The sequence below is a fragment of the Sorex fumeus genome, unplaced genomic scaffold, assembly GCF_029834395.1.
Source record: "Sorex fumeus unplaced genomic scaffold, SorFum_2.1 ptg000035l, whole genome shotgun sequence".
Taxonomy (NCBI): domain Eukaryota; kingdom Metazoa; phylum Chordata; class Mammalia; order Eulipotyphla; family Soricidae; genus Sorex; species Sorex fumeus.
The window spans coordinates 17,004,039-17,022,272 of NW_026606092.1; the positions used below are offsets into that span (position 1 = coordinate 17,004,039).

Here is an 18,234-nt window from a genome sequence, read left to right on the forward strand (position 1 = left end):
CCATCAGTACTCATCAATACATTGGCTCGACTCTTCACACGCTACCTGTCTGAATGCAAGGTTCCATCCCAATGGAAAACCAGCAAGACTGTACTACTATACAAGAAAGGAGACATCCACGACATTGGCAACTATCGCCCAATCTGCCTATTGTCTGTCATCTACAAACTATTCACTCGAGTCATCCTGAATAGGATTAGCAGAACACTAGATGAAGGACAACCATGTGAACAAGCTGGATTCCGAAAAGGATTCAGTACCATTGACCATATCCACACAATAACCAAGCTCATTGAGGTATCTCGGGAGTTCAAGATGCCGCTCTGTCTAACGTTCATTGATTTAAAGAAGGCCTTTGATTCTGTTGAGACGGAAGCGGTCATGGAAGCCCTAGCCAATCAGGGCGTACAAACTCAATACATCAGGATCCTTCGTGAGCTCTATTGCGGATTCACTACCAAGATCTCACCATTCTACAAAGAAGTAATCATCCATATCAAGAGAGGGGTTCGGCAGGGTGATACCATTTCACCAAAACTCTTCAGTGCCACCCTCGAGAACATCATGCGACGACTAGAATGGGAAAACATGGGAGTGAAGATAGATGGTCGGCAACTACACCACCTCCGCTTTGCTGATGACATCGTTCTAATAACACCAAACATCAGCCAAGCGGCACAAATGCTGGCGGACTTTGACCGTGAGTGTGGAAAGGTAGGACTACAGCTGAATCTTACGAAGACAATGTTTATGAGAAACAGCCTTGTTCCTGACGCTCCATTCGCTCTCAACGGAACCACCATCTCCGAATGCAACAGTTATATATACTTAGGTCGAGAAATCAACATGATGAATGACCTGGCACCTGAGTTGCGCAGGAGGAAGAGAGCGGCTTGGAATGCCTTCAAGAGCATTGAAGAAATAACTAAAAGGACAAAGAACCTCCAGCCACGAGCACATCTCTTTGATTCCACTATTCTTCCTGCATTAACATATGCCTCAGAGACCTGGACCCTACGAAAACAGGATGAGAACGCTATTCGGGTCTCTCAAAGAGGAATCGAAAGAACTATGCTTGGAATATCACGATTCACTCAAATGAGAGAGAGAATCCGGAGTTCTGATCTTCGTCAACGCTCAAGAATCAGGGATGCTGTCTCATTTGCCAAGACATCAAAAATCAGATGGGCTGGACACGTAATGAGGTTTACAGACAACCGCTGGACTAGAGCCATTACTGATTGGATTCCACGGGACATCAAAAGATCACGTGGACGCCCACCTATAAGATGGTCAGACTTCTTCGTCAAGACCCTAAATGATCGGTTTGAGGCTCTACATGTTCCTAAAACGAACAGATACCATTGGGCTACGCTAGCACGCAACCGGGATGAATGGAGACGTTACTGGCACCCGCTCGAATAAATCGATGAATAACGGGGATTAAGTGATTAAGTGAAGTGATTGTATGTGTCATTAAAGCTGACAATGGGTTTGGACAAATAAAATAAGAGAAAATACTATCACTGCATTTAGAGCAATTATTTATCAATACAATGATCAATTCAATAATGATTATCACTGTCACTGTCCTCCCATTGTTCATCTATTTGCTCGAGCGGGGCCAGTAACTTCTCCATTGTGACATTTGTTACTGTTTTTGGCATATCGAATACATCACGGGTAGCTTGCCAGGCTTTGCCGCGCGGAGGAGATACTCCCGGTAGCTTGCCGGGCTCTCTGAGAGGGGCAAAGGAATCAAACCTGGGTCAGTCAGGTCGGCTGCATGCAAGGCAAAATGCCCTACTCGCTGTGCTATCGCTCCGGCCAATTATGATTATAAATACCATTAAATATGCAGTTACAATATTTTTAAATTTAATCAGATAACAGAAATTAGAGTCATAAGGACTGGATGCTCAATTCTGTCAAAGTACAAATAATTCAGACATGATGGACATGAAGTTAATTCATAATTCAAAAAATTAAAGATATTCCCTATCTGTAGAATATGCTGAATCAAACTGGACAATAGCCCAATACTGTAATCCATTAGATCCTCTTTTTACTAAATGAGGGGAATGATAATATGCCCAAGATAACAATAAAATATTTAGGAACATAACTGAAAGTATTCTTATACTCAACTGGCACTCAACTATTGTTGTTTTACATATGGCATTACTTTCATTCGGTGGAGGGGAAGGAGGAACAGTTGTTGGAACTGGGGACTGATTTGAGACTTCACACTTTTATTAAAGCAAGTGTTCTGCTGCTGTGCTAATCCTCAGTCTACTTTTACATATAAAATATATTAATTCATATATTATTTTTATAATAGACTGCACAAACGGATCTCAAATAAAATTAAACAATATAGTCAATATGCAGTAGCATCTCACTTAATAAAGTGAAAATATTCAGAAGGTAAAGGCAAATTGAGTTTTTATATGCAGAATAATTTTTCATTAGTTTATAATTGAAATTTCAAAAATGCTTTACCTCATTTCTGATTACTATTCAAGCAGCAGAGGTTTATGCCATTTCATCACTGAGTTTTCATGTGCCTCTTATAGCTCAGGGTTGGAAGTGATTTTACAAATACTTAAGTAAATCAGAAGAGCTTTCTATTTAAAGGACTGCTTCAGTGAAACCTTTTTACCATTTACTTTACAATCTTTGCATGTTCAGTTTTTCCTGTAACTATGTAAAATTTAGTCCAAGAATGAAGTGGAAATAATATGTATCCCTGATAGATATAATCATAAATATATTCCAAAATAATAAAGTTAAGAATATGCATGAGATGATACACCCTAATTATAAACAAATATAAAATGGGATAATGAAAAAAATTCTTAAGTATACGTTCATATCCAAGCTAAAAAAAGACACAGTACCTTTATAAATGGCAGACCTAAGGTTGTTAAGTGAATTATGCATTTTTAACTTCCACTTATTATTTTTGTCTGTAGTCTGTTACACTAGCTTTCTCCTTTGCCATATGCATTGTAGGTGGGATGCACTGTAGGTGGGAATTTCCTATTGTCACTATGGCTAGTTTGCTGATTCAAAACTTTCAGTTTATTTACTTCTCAAAGTGTGAGCCTATAATTGTGCTTTGCTATCACCAAGTCAAAGTTAATTCCTAAGACTTGTATCTAGTTTTCCTATTTCATTTCCCATACAAGCAAATCAAAACCAAACCAAACCAAAAACTTAGGGCTGGAGATATGGATCAAGTGGTAGTATACATGTCTTCCGAGTGAGAGGTCCTGGGTTTGAGTCCTGGCATTCCATAGCTGCCCAAATACTACTTGGTGAGGGCTAACAATTAAAAAAAAAAAAAAAAGAAACATGAAAACTAAATGAATTCAAAGTCTGTGTGAATCTAAAGGAATTGAAAACTAATACTAAATATCAAATACAAAAATTATGACAGCAATAAAGATAAAAACAGAACATTCTTAGAAGTTCTTATATCTATTAACCTAGTCAAATCCTTCTCATAACTAGCATACCCCTCACACTTGTTGAGGAATCATTAGACATACTCACAATTAATCTACAGTAACTAGATATCAAACCAGTGTTCTGAGTAAAGCCATCCCAGCAAAAACTATATCCTTACTCTGATAGCACAGCGGGTAGGGCATTCGCCTTACAAGCGGCCAACATGGCCGACCCGAGTTCGATTCCTCTGCCCCTCTCGGAGAGCCCGGCAAGCTACCGAGAGTATTCGATATGCCAGACACAGTAACAACAAAGTCTCCAATGGAGACGTTACTGGGCCCGCTCGAGCAAATCGACGATCAACGGGAGGGCCTTTAACTTTAACTTAACTAACTCTTCCACTGTTTTTCCTTATTTTTACAGCAACAAGCATAATGTGTTATACTAAAGATAATAAAATAAACTTCAATTACTAATATCTAAAAATTACTGAAGGAAAAAAGAAAACATATAACCCTGAAAAGTAATAGTAGACAAGTGCTTCAAGAAGCACAGCGCAAAAAAAGTACTTGGATTGAAGGGCACAAACTTTTCTTTTTAAATTCTGCATAAAAATGAATATACCAAAATTCTGAAATACTATTTGGTATATATTAAAGAGGGCTAGAGCTACAGCACAGCAGGTAGGGTGTTTGCCTAGCATCTGGCCAACCCAGGTTCGATTCCTCCGCCTCTCGAAGAGCCCGGCAAGCTACTGAAAGTATCTCACCCACACGGAAAAGCCTGGCAAGCTACCCGTGAGGTATTCAATATGCCAAAAACAGTAACAACAAGTCTCACAATTTGTTGTGACACGTTACTGGTGCCGCTCAAGCAAATCGATGAATGGGAGGACAGTGCTTATATATATTAAAGAACCCAAAGAAAAGTTTTACTAAAATCAAAATAAACATGAATAAATTTTAAAAGTATAACTGTTCATGTTAACGACATTAAAGTCCTAGAGTGTGGTTGAACTTCCCAAGCACTTTGACTTCCTTCTGGTTTAATCCATGTGGTAAACATAAATAAACTAAGCAAGGAGGAGACCTTGGCCCCAGATAACTTCATACATAACTTGGGATAAACCACCTGTGGATCTCTATTCCTTCATCAATAAAATGGAAAAGTTGAAAAATTGCACACCTTCATTATTAGCACCATAAATGTTTTGTAACTTGCTATATATCTTCATTCTCTAAGTACCTGAGAAAAAGATTTTGCTCTTTTCTGATGTCCACTGCTCTGAAACTCCAAGGTTCTTATCTTTTAATCATCTGCTGCAAATCTGGCTAATAGCAAGTGCTTAGCTTTTGTAGAACAAGTAACTGAATATTTGTATCTTGAGAATGCTTCTAGAGTCCCCAAACTGACTCTTAAACAGGACATCCGTTAAGAATACACAGATCATTTTTCAAGATTTCAAGATTTCAATGTCTTATCAACAGCTGTTAGCCTCAATAATAGTCTAAAACATCCACAATTTCTATTTTTACAGAAATCTATCTCTTTTATAATAAAAAACATAAAATACTCTAAACATTTTTTAGCAAGAATAGTGGCTTTTACACAGTAACGTTTTAAAAACAACTTCTAGTTTTCTAAACTGGACTATAAAATTACTGAACACCCCAACTATATGCTCTGCAATCAGCAAAATTATCATATGAAAATTTAAAAAGTTAGAACTTGATAAGAACATGCAAAGATTATTTCATGTCTTATATAATAAGAAAATTGCATCTGGCTGCTAAACAAAGTATTATCTTTGTTTAGTTTTTTACCATATACACTGGCATATTAGACAGGAATATTAAATTTCAAATTTTGTCAATTTAGGACAATTTTTTAATGACTGAATTTTCTTACAAATATATTTGGTACCAGGTTTTCTACTTTCTCCTGACTCTGTATTAGAAGGTTGTAGGACTAAAATTTGGCCCATTTCTTCTAGATTCTCCAACATAGTAGTATAAAGTTGCTCACAGTAACCTTCCTTACAGAAAACTCCCACAAAAATCATGTATATGTTGCCCAAGCTGAGGTGTCACCCAGTTCCTCCCCATTTTGGAGAAGCCCACATTCTTAGTTGTTCTCTCATCTCCTTCTCTCATTCTCTCTCTCTGCCAGCCTCTCCCTGTTTCCCTTTCTCCCTCTTCCCTCCCTCAAACTTTCCAAATAAAATGTTATAACATTCAAAAACTCTTTAAAAAAATCATAACCTGGGGGCTTGAGGAGATGGCTCAAATGGCTGTTATTGGACCATATGGTCTGCATACAGGATCCCACTGGATGGACCTGAACACTGATGTTTGTTTTTCAAAACAAAATAAAAATCTTGATAAATAAAAAAATAATGATCTCATTGGCTAAATTATACTAGTACTATGCTCCTTTCTGCAGCAGCTGGAATTTTTAACTTTGCATTTATATGAATATTTGATTAATATCCTTCCCTAGCTCTAGAATGTAAATTCAGAAAAACAATACCCATATTTATTTTTGCTCACTATCTTGGTATTTAATAGGTGACAACAACACTTATAAAGACATCTGCAAACCACTTGCAAAAACAATAAGTAATGAACAGTTTAAAAAATATTACTATGGCTTTGAATAAAAAAGACTGTCATTTTATAGTATCCCTTAAACTTGCCATTTTTCAAGAAAAAAAAGTTAACTCATGGTGGGAGGGAAAGGGAGCATATTGATTTATTTGATAGGCCTACTAGAATAGTTCGATGCAAAGGAAACAAATGTTAAAAATACAAGCTTTATCTTATTTTTACAACTTGCTTCTATATGATTGATAACTGACTTTTTTTTCTTGGGGGATAGGGGATACAGGGCAGTACTGAGGGCTTACTCCTGGTTCTGTGCTGACAGGGCTGGGGAGACCATCTGAGGATCTAATCAGCTGGGGATGGCGGATTGCAAGGCAGGCGCCTTATCGAAAGTATTATCACTCTGGCCCCAAGATTTATAGTTTTAACTGTATGCTATTTACTACTGCTCCCAGAGTACCTATACATAAATTTTAATTATGAAAGGAAAACGCACCTCTGTATTCATGAATACTTTATTTCCAGCTCACACTTGCTTCAGATTCCATACGGATTTTCTATTATAAGTGCAGAAAGCGATTCACTTCCTTTTCAATTTTATCATTTCATTACTGTGGGGATGGAGTGAGAGACAAGAGCCAGAGAAGACCAAGGATCCAAACACTAACCCAGTGTCTCATACAAGTATGTTGTGAGGCATATATCTATTGTATCTCTGAAGAGCATAAATGTCTCAAACATCCCAATATTTTTGCCCGTTACTTTTCCATATATATTTTTCTGACTTGTGGTCTGAGAAATAAGCTTTAAATGCATAAATATAAGACATTCTATTTCTAGCCACCTTTCTAATTTATCAGGTTTTTCTGCATCTAAATTGGAGTTTTCAAAATTAGTACAAATAAACTTTCCCAAGCTATTATTCCAAAGAAGTGTTGCCTTTACCTGGTTCTCATCTGTTCCAATATATAAACTGTTTGCTAAGTCTATATAAGTCACATCATTCAGGAACAGAATTCTATTTGTTTCTTTATTCTGCTTATTTACAAACTAATTTTGATGTTACTTTAAAAGACTTACAGGATTTTTAGTTCATTTCTTATTCTCTTAAAGAACACTTAATTTTTAGCATTTAATTTTTACATTCTATTCAAATGAGTACTTGAAAAAAGAAAACTGGCAAACTAAAATTCATCTTAACCCTATAGACAGCTCATCTCAGAATGCACTGCAGCACTGTCCTCCCGTTGTTCATCGATTTGCTTGAGCGGACACCAGTAACGTCTCCATTGCGAAACTTCTTGTGCTGTTTTTGGCATATGTAATATGCCACGTGGAGCTTGGAGGCAGAATACTCTCGGTAGCTTGCCGGGCTCTCCGAGAAGGACAGAGGAATTCAACCCAGGTTGGCCGCTTGCAAGGCAAATGCTCTACCCGGTGCTATCGCTCCAACCCCAGAGATGGACTGCATCTCAAAATAAAACTAACTAACAAACTCTCCACTTAACCCCTCACATTCTTCATCACTGTTCCTTATTTTTCTAGAATATTTTTGCATTAAAATAATGATCAATCAGGGTAAATAATATCCATTGTTCCTTCTTCAACTGACTAGGCTTTTAACCATTAGGTAGAGTAAGATTAGTCTAACAGACTTTATTCTGAATTAGGTTATGACAATTTTTGAGTCCATACTAAATTTTCTGACAAGCTTCAGAAGACAGATCATGTGTCTAGAACTGCACTTTTCTTCAGTCATTCTTTTTCTCATTCCTTTAACATCTAGGAATAATTGTTTTATTATAAATTAAAAGACTATAATCTGCTAAAAATAAATCCAAATATTAAAATATAGAAAACAAGGACTCTTCAAACCTTTCAGCATCGCATACTCAATATACATACAAATATATACATACAAATATATAATAGCATATATTTTCCAGAACTTTCTTACTGTACTTACGCAAATATAATGCACATATTATTTATTTTATAAGTCTATGTAGATAGCATAAAATTGGAATTTATATGCAAATATATATTCTTACATAAACATGAATGTTATTCTACCAATTTCGGGGGAGGTTGCAGGGGGTCATTCTGGCCGTGCCCAGGGCTTACTCCTGACTCTATATTTATCAATCTTGGCAGTGCATAGGGAACCATATTCTGTGCTAGGGATCAAACTGGGGTCAGCTATCTAAAAGGCAAGCTCCTTTAACACCTGTACTATCTCTCCAGTTCTACATATATTTTAGATAAATGTAACTATATTATCCATATTATATGAACCCAGTTTTATCTTAGCTATCTTTTCAGGTTTTGGAATACAAATCTAAATTTTGCAAGTTGCTAGTGTATCTTCAGATATTATAGGTAGTTTTACCTTTCTATTCAAATACTTCAACATAAATCATTTCTTTCAGAGCCCATGAAAATAGTAGTGTAGATTTTCTATTATAATAGTTCTCAATTAAAAACATCTTAGCAAATAATCTTCCATTGTAAAATAGATTTTACTTTTTCTGAGTGTTTAAAACTTTTATAAATTTACATTTCAATAAAATACACATGAAAGTAGTGGAAATTTAATAAGTAAAGGATTAAAATTAATAAAATCTAAACTTTAGTTTTATATGAACTGTCATAACAATTTGCTAAATAATTAGGAAAATTAAACACATTGATAATTCAAGCCTTTATGTTGTTTTGAGGCCACACCTGTTGGTGGCTTTAAGGTGACTTCTAGTGGTAATTAGGAGATCATATGTGGTATTAGGAATCAAACCTGCTAGCTACATGCAAAGCAGTCCATTGAGCTCTCTCTTCTACCCTTGAGTAATTTTCTGACTCCATGAATGAAGTAAATTGTACAAAAATAGAGACGTTACCAAAAACAAGGGTTGGTTTTTTGTAGTTTGTTTGGTTGGTTGATTGGCAATGCTAAGGGGTTATACATTATTCCTGGCGATGCTCTAAGGAATATATGGGGTACCAAATATTAAACCCGGGTAGACTGTGTGCAAGCCAAGTGTCCGCCCCGCTGTACTATCTCTCTGGCCTAAAAAGACAAGATCTTAATAAACACACATCTGCTAAAAAACTTTATTTTTGGGGGGGAGGGGGGCTATACCTAGTGATCACCCTTGGCAGAGCTTGGTGGATCCAATGTGATGTCAAGGATCAAACCTGAATCGGCTGGGTGTCTGGCAGTATTTCTGTCATTACTGAAAGTCATACCTGATTTTCAAATATCTTAATACCATTTAATTAATCATTTAGTAACCACTATACTATTGCTCAATCCACCCCAATTTTTTTAATTGCTTACAAATATACTAGATCATATATACCAAAAAGAGCAGGTGTTGTGGAACAAAAGTGCAAGGTATAATTAAGTAAATGTCAGTGGGTCTAGTCTCCTCCCAACATATAAGAATACTGGAATAATCCAGTTACTTCTGTTTTTTCAAAAGCAACATACCATGTTCTTCAATTACAAACAGGAGTCAAACCACCAGAGTAGGTAACTAACCTCTACCAAAGAATTATCAATCTTAAAAACTCAAGGCAGACCATTTAATAAGCTATGCAACACAACCTGTTAGATTTTATTACTATTAGTATAAGTTACTGAAAGAAATACTATGGTATTTGCGGTAGGAAGGAAACTTCATCTTTAGACTTCACAAAAAAAAATAATAATAAATGCCAATACTTTCTAAATCAAAAATATGTGTAAGAAATGGCAAGATTAAGTAAAGCGTATGAGCAAACAAAATAACTGCCTTTATTACAGGAATATTTATGACTGGTATAAGCTATAAGCTTTCTGATATATAGTAAACTAAACACTGTAGCTTTAATTGAAGTTTGAATGTTATAAACAAGTTAGATGTCTGGCGCTGGCCTGCATTCTAATACCATCAGCAGAACAGAGAAGGGAAGCATAAACAAACATTTTAACTAGATTACAGTCTCTAAAATGGCCAAGAAATCCTTCAGCACAAACTCTTGTTTGACAAATGTGAAGGAAAATGATTTTGTAATAATACTTTTAAAAAGCCTCAAAATTTCTGTCATTACTGGAAGTCATACCTGATCTTGCAAACATTTAATATTTATTAATGACAAAACTTTATATTTAACTTTTTAAATATACAAAAATCCTTTCTGACAGACATCTGTTTTGTAGATTAGTGTATCCCAAGTAAAGAAGCTATTTAAAAATCAATACTTTATTTTGCTGATGTGGAATACTTCCCTCCCTCAACATCAGTGAGTTTATGTTCATAGTTTAGACTATTATTTTCAAATGCTACAAATGTATAAAATGATTTAATAAATGGCCAACAGATTAGTAGACACTTTGGGAATCAAAGTTTATAAGAAATAATAGCCTCAAATACAAATATACATCTATATATAATTTAGCACTCAGTTAAACTTCAGAAACATTCCAATTTCTGAGAAATTTAGTCCATTAAAACTTTTTAATGTCTGAAAGGCAGTTAGCAAAATAGTATAAAATTTGACGGTGACACTGTAGAGAAATGTTTTCTTATTGCTGGACTGCTGATTAACAACTTGGTGAAACAAACACATGCAAAATTTTTCCATCATTTTAAAATTGGCAACTGCTTTTATGTAACTAATTTCAGTCCTCTACATACCATTACTCAATAAACGAAATTGAAACACAATTTGTCCAACCAATTGGATGAAATATATGCTTTTCAACAGATATTACCATTATCACCCACACATACACAAACTTCTCCCTCTGTCTTTATTACTTCATATGTACACACTGGGTTCTATTGCGTGATTTCAAATTCTGAGATCTTATTTGATTTGATACAGTTTTTCAAAACCTCAAAAAAAAAAATCTTGATGGGTCAATCTTTAAACTGAACTGAATTACTACTATGTTATCTAAGGCAATTATTTGAGACCAAATGTCTAGTCTATCTCACTAGACAAATTGTTCAGAAGGGTTTTTTTGTTTGTTTATTTTTATATTTTTGGGTCATACCCGGCAATGCTCGGGGGTTACTCCTGGCTCTGCACTCAGGAATTACTCCAGGTGGTGCTCAGAGGACCATTTAGGATGCTGGGATTCAAACCTGGGTTGGCCACTTGCAAGGCAAAAGCCCTACCCGCTGTGCTATCGCTCCAGCCCCCAGAAGGTTCAAGAAATCTCATTTGTTATAAACTTTTTTCCCTAAAGTACACAATATAAAATACTTCAATATAAGTGTACAGGATAAATATGTTGGAGGGGAGCGGGTTGAGCTTTCCTCCCCGCTCCGACCAGGGCTCCGGCAGCCGAAGACCTCCAGGACCAGCCACCACCATGCTGAGACCACTCTCCGCACACATGAAGGTACTGGCAGAGGGACAAAGTCACGCGGGTTCTGGGGCCAAGATCTCCAAGCCTACTCGGATTTGGGCCGAGCATCCTCCACCCAGATCCTCCAAATTCCAGTAGGCGGGGGTCACACCCACCACCTGGCCCCCTGGCGCCGTGTAATCCCATCAGCGGCCAAGACTCAGAGACTATAAAATTCAGCTCCCGGACGAGAACAGTGCAGTCTTCTGCCCCTGCATTTGCGGCCGCGCGACATCTTATCAGGACATCTTTTATGACATCTTATTATCTCATTCCTACTTTGGACAAACTTGCAGGCTATCGAATGTAGCCTGCCCACAGGGCAGAGTCTGGCAAACTCCCCGTGGCATACCAAATATGCCAAATACCAGTAGCAATGATGGGTCTCATTCTCCTAAAGAGCCTTGAATATAATCTCAGGGTTAGGATGAAAGAGACGTTACTGGGGCATGCTCGAGGCAATCGACGAATAACAGGATGATGAAATGAAATGAAATGATAAATATGTAAGAGGATATATTACAAATCACATAATAAATAAGATAGTTTTCCTTTTTTTTGCAGAATTCAGAAAATATTTAAAAGTTGGGAAAACAAAGGAAACAGGGCAAGAAGCCGGTCACATTGGGAGGGGTCTTCTAAGCAGAATTCCCAATAAAACAAATTTTTTTTAAATTAAGTCTTTTCTCATAAAATCAAAGGATGGAAAATCAATTCTAGTTAGCAGGGTCAAAATGTATTTTAATTTGGTAAATGCAATCAAAAGATGTGAAAAAAATCAACTCTGTAATTACTCAAGTCAAGAGTACTTGAATTTGGTAGATGCTTTATAGAAAAGCTATACAATATTTTTTTTTCCGACTTTTTGGGTCATACACAGCAATGCTCTGGGGTTACTCCTGGCTCTGCACTCAGGACTCACTCCTGGAGATTCTTGGGAATATGGGATGCCGGAGATCGAACCCGGGTTGGCCTCGTGCAGGACAAATACCCTACCCACTGTACTATTGCTCTGGCCCAAAGCTATACAATAATTAAAGGCATCTAGAGAACCCAACAAGTTATCCTATTCTAAAAATATTTCTGACTGTTACTACTGGAGTACATTAAACATAATCATAGATTCAATACAGTCATAAATCTGTAACATTAAAAAGTTATGTTTTGTATATTAATTCTAATCTTATATAGATATCTACATACACACACACACACACACACACACACACACACACGCATGCCAAAGCACTAGGCATTATCTGTTTTGAACTTTTCCTATTATTGTTTTAATAGTAGACACTGTGTCACAAATTACTGAAACCTCAAACATAAGCTAACAAAATGTTGACCGTTTTTCAAGGCAAGTAAAAAAATCAACAGGTAGAAAGTCTAAGTGATATTGTTGTTATTAAAGAAAACATTAACTTTGTGGAGCTAGAGAGATATACAGTGGGTAGGGTGCTCTTTTAGAACTAGAATATTATTATGAGGAACTTAAAGGCACATTAAAAACATTCCAGGGTTAAATCATACCAACAGTGGGTATGGTGTCTGCAGGGCACATGTCACCACATATGCTCCCCTTTAGCACCCCAGGATCCCTGAGTGCTAAGCCAGGAGTAAATCCCAAGCACCTTTGGGTGTGGCCCCAAAGAAAACAAAACAAAAAATATCTATTATTCCAATTCTGGGGCCATGACTTTATTAAAGCTTGACAAACTCCTTATCGACTCATAAAAATTCTTTGTTGTTGCATCTTGAATTGGAAAGTGTTCACAAATTTACTGTGATGTAATATCTTGCTGCTTTATAATGACATAATGCTGTTTGTTAGTAATAGGTCTCTCCATTGTAATTTGAAAGATAATGTTACAAATTTACAGGATTAATGCAGAACTAAGAATGATGTACTGATTACAGTACTAGGAACTTAATAAATGGTAAGTATGAAGTTTAAAATGAATGGAGAAGATGTCAGAATTGTCCACTCAAGAATCTCTTTACCTTTATAAGCTACTATACCAGCAGGAGATATCCTCCTTTTAAATTATGTATCAGGGGCTGGAGTGACAGCACAGCGGGTAGGGCATTTGCCTTGCATGAGGCCACCCAGGTTCGATTCCCAGCATCCCATATGGTCTCCCGAGCACCGCCAGTATTTCCTGAGTGTATGAGCCAGGAGTAACCTCTGTGCATCGCCGGGTGTGACCCCAAAACAAAAACAAACAAAAAACCCCCATAAATTATGTATCAATGTTATCCTAAAATGTATACATTAAAAGTCAAGCAAAAGAAATTTTACTCTAATATATTTAAAACTATATATAAAAGCCTTAAGAAGCAGCAAATTAGTATTTTTTGCTTTCAAAATATGCATCTACTAAAAAACTTCCAACTCATTTTACTACGATATAAAAATCATACTATGTAAGAAATATTTAAAATTTAACTGATTTAGAAGATTTTCTTATGAGGATCTTGAAGAAAAACTAATATTTCTAATAGCCCTAAACAGTGTATAATAAAATGATTCCATGTCAATGAAGTCATACTGTCAGCTTAAACTACTGTGGAAAATAACTAAAATTTCAAAATGATAATGGTACAATGTCTCCCAATGAACCTTGAAAAATAGCCTGTTAGGCAAAATGTAAAAGAAATAAACTTTTCAAAAAAAAAGTTTTATGTTTGGAGAATATGGGAACTCTTAGAATAATAAAATACTTAAAATTAATGGTGTTGGTCATCTTAAAGTACCTGGAGCAACAAAACATCAGCAATGATAAGCCCAGACTACTTTCATGTCTAAAATTAATTACATACAGAATAGAAATCCTCAGAATACAGTATTAAGTGGAAAAGTTTTCTTTATATTTTTTTTAATAAAATACAGCAAGATTTTTAGACATGCATTTTTTTCCACCTAACAGTATCCATGTTAATGTAAAATTAATTTAGGCAAGAACATCAAAATAAAGATATGACACTTGTGAAATACAATTTAGGTATCCTTTCCACATTAAAATATAGGGACCACCTTTATATTTTAGATGCCTAATGCAGTGCCTGAGTGGATGCTGAATAGATGTTTAATGAAAAACTAGGTACATCTGTTTCTCACATACATTGAAAATCCAGACAAGTTTGCAAAGGTACATAAGTTGGACATAGGCTTTCTGGCTGACTTCATGGGGTCCCACTGATGACTAGAAGTAAATCTTCATATCCATAGAAAACTGGAAAGTTGGTAATTGTCTGGGTAAGGACCAAAAAAACAAAGTCAGGGAAACATGTCACCTAAGTAACAGTTGCTTTATAGAGCTGGTAAAAGCGGCCTAACCATTCTAACAACCTATTTTACCCGTCACTCACTGAAATGAAATTTAAGAGAACCTGAACATTTGCTAATATATTTTAAATTGAAATTTTTTATCATCCCTTATTTAAATGAAATCAGGTTGTCAAATGGCATCCTATACAAAGTTTAGAGGGAAAATGTTTTTACTTCTTAAAAAGAATTATTAGTGAGTAGGAGTTAATTTGTTGGTAAAAATGAGAGCCACAGTAAAGATAAAGAAACACAAATCACAGTACCAAGTAATAAATTCACAGTAGGAAAAATGTAAAAGAGGAAAGGAAAGGAATCCTATGAAAAGAAATAAATTCAAAACATCTAACTCTAGTATTGATTTCGACAAATAGCAAGGCCTACTACATACCAAACAACTGCTATGAACTATATAAATGTTCACAAAATCGTTAGCCGTAACTAACTCATTCACATACAAACATTTATAAATGTATATATGCATTCTTTACACTTATTGGTTCTTAACATAAGAATAAGAAATACTGATGAACGGGAAGTATATGAACCATAATAGAGAAAGCTGAAATCATTCTCAGAATAATAATAATCCACAAGTAGGGAAAAAAGAACCACTTAAAAAACCATTTTAACTGGACAAAATTATGGCTTTAAACCTATTTATCTTAATATTCTTGGAAGAATATGCCTTCATACAAATCCTCAAACACTGTGTCCAATAGTTTCTTTTCTGACAAAGGGAAATGGAGTGTGACTGTCAAGGGACCTGAGCTGTCTTATCCATGTCTGTGCACTTACAGACCTTGGAACCTTGAACAAGTTCTTCAAACTCTCTGAACTCCAGCATTTATGGAATATGAAGAGTTGGGTTAAGTGACCTCCAAGACACCAGTTAGCTAAAAACTACAATCCTAAAATTATCTTCATATGTAAAGTTCTCTGTAAGTAACACACATAAAATTCAAGGAATGAAGGATTACTCAAAGGATGGTAGACCAAGGAATGCTTTTCAATGGAAAACAGAAACAAAGTAAAGGCACTAAAGACTGAAAATTTTACCTCAGCTGCCTTTTGGGCAAGTAAGCCAATTATGAACACAACGCTCTCACTTAGAATTGATTTCTTCACTAAGTTCTTCTATCTCTTACATTAAGATAGCTAAGGTGTTAAGGTAGACAAGAAATACTGCGTGGGCCTGGGGTCCAAGTATTGATGTTGGGAGAAAACCTGAATTTGACACAGTGCTTAAGTGCACCAATTCTCCCTCAACTCAAGGTAAGAAATTTCTTACATTTAGAACAGACCCATTTTTAAAACAGCTATACGGCTTATTTCTCCCTTCTGCATAAATGTCTACTTTCGCACATAGTTGGTAATTAAGTTTTAAAGAACAAGTTTCTACATGTCAATGTTTTTCTGTCACTAAATTATATTCTTTTTGCTTTTATCATCGAGAAAAATAAAAATTAAAAGTATCATTATGTTCTACAACATGTCAAATATCCTTCTAGGTTGTTCTTCAGCCCTTTCCAATTGATCAAATTGCTATTTTTATACTGCTAGTTTGATAACAAATCGCTGCTTTAGAGAAGAATAATTTTGTTGATATGAATTATGGAATCAGAGATACCAATTCATTTTAAAGAAAATTTTGAAAAGAGAGAGAGAGAGAGAGAGAGAGAGAGAGGTGTGCATCCATCTTCAAGCACAGGATAAAGAAATGTATGAAACAAAATACCACTCTGCAATGCAAACCCTATCAAAAGGCCTACATCAGAAACATACTTTCTAGCACTTGTGAAGTAAAAGCCAGTACTGAATCTGAAAGCTATCCACTAATAGGTAGAAAAAGAACAGCAGAATAGTGATTTTGATCATGATATAATTCTATAAACCTAATCTGGTTTCATCTTTCAATTTGCATCTAATCACAATGAAATTACTAACTTTAACTCCACGATTTGACTCATGAAAATGAATATTAAAAATCTGTCTCCTTTCACAGGTATTTTTGAGAAATTTGGTTCAGTAGCCCTAAGAAAAGAAAAGCTCATCTCAATTTACAACAGTAAATAAATAATTCACTTGAAACTGAAAGTGGTACCAATCCAGCAAACTATTGATGGAGGTTTGGCCTTCCATGAAGGCAGAACAACAAAGTTTTCAATGGGGATTACTTGTGCAGATAAGATACAAAGACTAAGAAAATACCCAGATTATTTCTGAGATCGCCAATATTCTCATCTTCAGAGAAATAAACGATCAGATTCATAGGTAAAGGGAGACAATAACAGGGTATTTAAACTTTAAGCATTTTAAGCTTTTAACTTTAAAGGCTGTGAGAGGAAACAAGCATTTAGCCAAAAAAAAAAAAAAACCTGCAACCATGGAAGTCAAACCTAACCAAAGGCCTCCATCAACTAATAATTTGAAATTTCCCATGCAAGTCAGACAACACTGAAGGAAAAAAAAAAGAAAGAAAAAAAATTAAATCCCGAAAGCAAAAACCAATCAAGTCGGCTCCAACACTTCAGTCCATATCCAAATCACACACAGAACCAAAAAGGGGCAAACATTCAAGTCTACGACCGGGTAAGCAGTTCCAATCCAGTCCTGATCCCGACATTTTCCCACTCAGAAACAAATGCAGTGGAGCTTTTTTCCCTGGGCAAAGAGAAGGGGGGTGGGGGGAGAGAAAAAAAAAAGCTCTCCAAAGGATTCTGTTAAAGTGACATCCAGAAAGTGTCCCTCTTTCTCTTTTCCTGGCGCCTCATTGGAGGAAGGAGGGGGTTGTTTTTGTATTCTCCCCCTCTGGAGCAAGACACACAATCAGATGTTGAGCTGGAGGAAGAGCACCCACTTTTCTGACAACAGCAAATAAAAAGAAAAGTGCCCTTCCGCCGGTGACAGGATGGGCACCCCCACCCCGCACACCCCTCCCCACGACACCCCCCTCCACTCCCCCACCCCCCAGCACCACCCCCTCCTCACCCCGGAGCTCCACTGCGTCTGTTGGTTGGGTGCTACTGTTGCCCCGGAGTAAAAGTCAGAGCCAGGGAAAGGCAACGAAGCCCCCGCAGACACACTTACCTTTCCTGCCCCCCACTTTTGAGTGCCTTCCCGGGAGCTGTGGAGGATGACACAAAGGGTAATAAAGGGGGGGGAGTGGAGGAGGCGGCGGCGGCGGCGGCGGCGGCGGCAGAGGGCTGGGGAAGTGGCTGCTCCCGGGTGCAGTGCGAGGTCTCCAGCCAGGGCCGGGCAGCGGCAGCGGCGGCGGCAGCGGCGGCGGCAGCGGGAGCAGCGGCGGCAGCGGCAGCGCGGCGGGGTCTGTGTTGCTAAGAGGCTTTTGGGGCGCTTTCTCTGCTCTCACGGCCACCGAGGAGGAGGGTGGAGGGGCTTCGGGAGCGAGGCGAGTGGCCGGGCGAGGGGGTAGGAGTCGTGGAGGGGAGATTTTT

The 18,234-nt window shown here is 36.9% G+C and overlaps 1 protein-coding gene and 1 long non-coding RNA gene across 2 annotated transcripts in view; one reads left to right on the forward strand and one right to left on the reverse strand.

Moving 5' to 3' along the window:
* The window catches only part of LOC130026974 (uncharacterized), a 180,974-nt gene extending 163,000 nt beyond the window's left edge, over positions 1-17,974 (reverse strand). Inside the window, exon 1 of the long non-coding RNA XR_008792948.1 lies at positions 17,870-17,974. This is a non-coding gene — a long non-coding RNA (uncharacterized LOC130026974). The remainder of the gene's footprint in view (positions 1-17,869) is intronic.
* Positions 17,847-18,234, forward strand: part of ORC4 (origin recognition complex subunit 4) — a 52,958-nt gene continuing 52,570 nt past the window's right edge. The window contains exon 1 of the mRNA XM_056117704.1: positions 17,847-17,927. The gene's annotated coding sequence lies outside the window, so the exon portion shown is untranslated. The remainder of the gene's footprint in view (positions 17,928-18,234) is intronic.